Raw genomic sequence first — 3,933 nt, 5'->3', positions numbered from 1 at the left:
CTGCCTGCATTCTGCCTGGTGGAGTGCTTCTCTCAGCCCATGCTCCACTCTCTTCTCCCACCTCCCCAAGTTCACTGCAGGCATTTCTGAAGTCAAACGTCATTCACTTATCCACAAGATTCGGTCCTCAAAGTGAGTGTGTGTTCAACAGTAGCAATTGGTTCTAAGCCGAGGTCCCACTCTCAGTGCAGGTGTGCTGATGGGAGGCCATCTACTGGCAAATCTGCCCGTTGCTGGGCCTAGTAGCATAGACCAATAGTCCGACATAAGAGTCTGAGGCAGGAAGATTGCCAAGACTAGCCTAGGCAACTTAGTGTGACCCTATCTTAAAAGATACAAATAGGGTTAAGGGTGTGGCTTAGTGGTCAAGTGTTTACCTAGCACATGTGAGCCCCTACAAAAAAAAAAATCAACTAAACATCAATTAATAACTATGTAAATCAATTGATCAAAAGGAGATGTTTTAGCTGAATACATATTCCAGGTCTGTTCTGTGTGTATCATCCTACTCCAAGAGATTTGTAACTTGCTCTCTCACTTGGTCCTTAAAGCCACGTGGTTGAGTCCCGCTCACTGGGGAGAAGCAGAGCCTTTACTAAAGTTTCAGCTTTCTTCCCAGCACACCACGCTTTGCCTGCTAATGAAAGAGAGGACGCAGCGTATCAGTGCACTTACACCCTAACCGCATCTTATCAGATCACAAGCCTTTAGTGGGCTGCCTTGGAAGTGAGGAACTGTCGGCTGAGGCCACCTGTAACCCCACTGTAAGCACCTGACAAGCTGTTCCAATTACTGGATCCTGGCGCCGGTTTTTAAAATCCCCTTCCTGTATTAGTCCATAATTCTCTCTTCTTTGCACCCCTGGGACATGGGCTTCCCTTTCATGCATCTACGGAACATGTACCTACATGCACTGTACACAGGCACATGGATGCACTGAGCACTCAGCCACCCTGGGAGGCGGGCACGGCTCTCATTTTCTAGATGGTGAAAGTAAAGCCCAGAAACAGTAAAGAGCAGTCCTGGGATTTACTCTCCTTGGCAAACAGCTTGGCCTTCTCACACAATCTCGCCCACCTGATGACAGCCCAAGCACTGCAAGTTGAGAATAAGCAACGCCTACTTGGAGTTTACCACGTACCGAGCATCTTGAGAGAAACTGCAACCTACAGAGATTCTTCTCGCTGTTGTTGGGAAGCATTGAGCCCTGCCATCAGAGTGAGAGGGTCCCATGGCCTTCTGCAACCCGACCCCTCTGTCTTCCTGAGGAACTGCTCATCGTTAAGAAAATTGGAAGAAGCTGGGCGGTGGTGGCGCACGCCTTTAATCCCAGCACTTGGGAGGCAGAGGCAGGCGGATCTCTGTAAGTTCGAGACCAGCGTGGTCTACAAGAGCTAGTTCCAAGACATGCTCCAAAACCACAGAGAAACCCTGTCTCGAAAAAGCAAAAAAAGAAAAAAAAAAAAAGAAAATTGGAAGAAATCAAGTTCAGAAATCTCTGCTCAAATGCAAGACCTCCCAGCTCTTCCATCTGTGCTCAAAGAGCATCATCGGCCACTTCAGCAGGAAACACATGATGAGGAAGAGAGATTCTAGGGACAGTATACACTTCATTTCATCTGTCTTGTGGACTTCTTAATGGCACAGGAAGACAGTAGCTCCTGACTCTCAGGAGCCATCTGAGTGCAAGATAGCACGATATAAATACCACGGCAGGTACACAGAGGCAGGTGCTGTGAAGTAACCAGTCTCTTCTGAGCTGACCCCAGAAAGTCCTTTCCTTGAGTCCGTGTACCTCAGGCAAAGGGGGACGCCATACCACAAGGCCTATAAGAAGCACCCAGGCCAGACCCAGAGAAGGCTCTCCCAGTCTGCCATCCTCGTCAGCACAGAAGGCAAGCAAAGTCACCTGTCTCCAAAACAAAAACCTGAGAAGTTATTCAACTGGTCAGGAAGACAGAGATCCCTGTTTGGTTTCAGATCCAGGAGTGCCCATTGCTTTAATGTTCTGACTGTATTTCCATAACTTTCTACAAACTGAAAGGCTTAGGACAGAAGAAACTCATCAATGCTGGAGAACAGAAGTCTGACATCCAGCCCCACCCCACCCCAGGGAGACACCCCTCCACCCTTGGTGTCCTTGGCTCTTGGCAACAGCTCTCCAGTGCCTGCCTCAAGGGAAATAGCTACTTCTCTGATTAGAATCTCACTGAGGTGTGACTAGTCAAAGACCTGTTGTCCTCCTGAGGATAACCTGGGGTGAACTCCATTCAAGAGTATAATTTACCAAATAAAATGCTATTAACACTTTCAAAACATAGAGTAATGAGCATAGATTCTAGGTCACAAATATGGATGCGCTGAAGGTACAATATTTAGCTCACGATGCCTAGTTATTCACTGACTGGACCAGCAACCATTTCGTGGCTACCCAGGGTTACAAGACTCTTCCATACCTCTCTATGCAGGTACCTGGGCAGCATGGGTTTCTAAAAATGATGATAGATATTTACTTGACAATTTATTTTTATTTTATTTTTTTGTTTACAAGACAGGGTTTCTGGAACTTCCTTTGTAAACAAGCTGGCCTTGAACTTGCAGAGATCCACCTGCCTCTGCCTCCCAAGTACTGGAATTAAAGGCATGTGCCTCCATCACCTGGCTTGACAATTTAAGATTTTAAGACTAAAAGACAGATTATCAATAGCCCACATCTGTCTTTCTCACCTCCCTGACTTCTTCCTTATCCTCCCCTGTAGCTCCTCTCTCTCACCTTTCTCTGTCTCTCCACACACACTCTCTCTCTCCCTCCCTCCCTCCCTCCCTCCCTCCTCTCTTTCTGCTTTTCTGACAAGGGGGAAAAAAGGAAAAACAGTTTGCATATAGGACAGACACAAAGGATTTAAACAGGCTTAAGAATCTGATATTAGGACATTTGACATTCTCTATTGTCCTTGGAGGGGGGGAATCTAAGATAAAAATAGGAGCTTAATTACAGTCTTTTCTCCCAGCCTTTGCAGGCAGCGTTGCAGCTGTGAGTACAGACAGCACTGGATCCACTAAGAAGGGACAGGAGCGTGGTTGATTGCACCTGCCTTGTCCCTGATAGTGTGGTCTCATAGAAATTACCCATGAAGTAAAATGGTGAGGCTACTCTTATCAGAGTGATTATCTGCCCTTAGCTGTCTGTGAACCCAATCACTGGACAAGCACTGCACAGACAGGTTCTCTGCATTGACCACTTTGTTGAGTGTAAAGGAAGAAAAGCCCATCCTTGGTTTGAAATTAGAAGTGAATTTCAAAAGTTCCCTTTCTTCCTGAGGCTTGTGAAGAGAGTCTAGACTGCATCCCACGGTCTCACATTTAGTGACCCTCACTATGTGCAGGGAAAAAAAGGGAAGGCTTTCCTCCAAATGCTGTCCATGCGTAAGTTCCACTAATGCTCACAAAGAACACAGAGGCAAGTCCCAATGTCACCACCACTCTTTGTGGACAGAGAAACTGAGTACACGAAGTTGGCCTCGGGTCACACAGCTTATAGCTGGCAGGACACCCAGACACTGAACCCAAGCCTTCATTTGTGATGACCTCATAAATAATTCATCAAGTCCTGGGGTGGGAAGGCTGTGATGGAGCTGGGAGAATCTTTGAGGTAGGTGGTCTGACTGGGAAAATTCTGCAGACAGGAAACTTAAGAGCTACCATTAGGTCCACAAGCACATCCGTTCCCCTTTGTGCAGCGCACAAGGCCCGTCTGCGCTCTATGTGCTACCATACAGTTCACGAGCTTCCGAGTTTTGGGCAAGGGGCTGGAGATTGAAACACACAAAGACACACAGACAGAGACACAGAGACATGGACCTCTGGTCACTGGTAAGAAGCTCTTTATTCAATAGCACCATGGAGGCTTATACACCCAACAGTCAAGTGGGC

General features: G+C 47.1%; 1 protein-coding gene across 1 annotated transcript in view; it reads left to right on the top strand.

Annotated features, from left to right (window-relative positions):
- The window catches only part of Clnk (cytokine dependent hematopoietic cell linker), a 94,275-nt gene that overhangs the window by 89,114 nt on the left and 1,228 nt on the right, over positions 1-3,933 (top strand). The window lies entirely within an intron of this gene.

This window comes from Microtus ochrogaster, unplaced genomic scaffold (genome assembly GCF_000317375.1).
Source record: "Microtus ochrogaster isolate Prairie Vole_2 unplaced genomic scaffold, MicOch1.0 UNK5, whole genome shotgun sequence".
In the NCBI taxonomy this organism is placed as follows: Eukaryota; Metazoa; Chordata; class Mammalia; order Rodentia; family Cricetidae; genus Microtus; species Microtus ochrogaster.
This window is presented reverse-complemented; position numbering and strand designations above follow the sequence as displayed.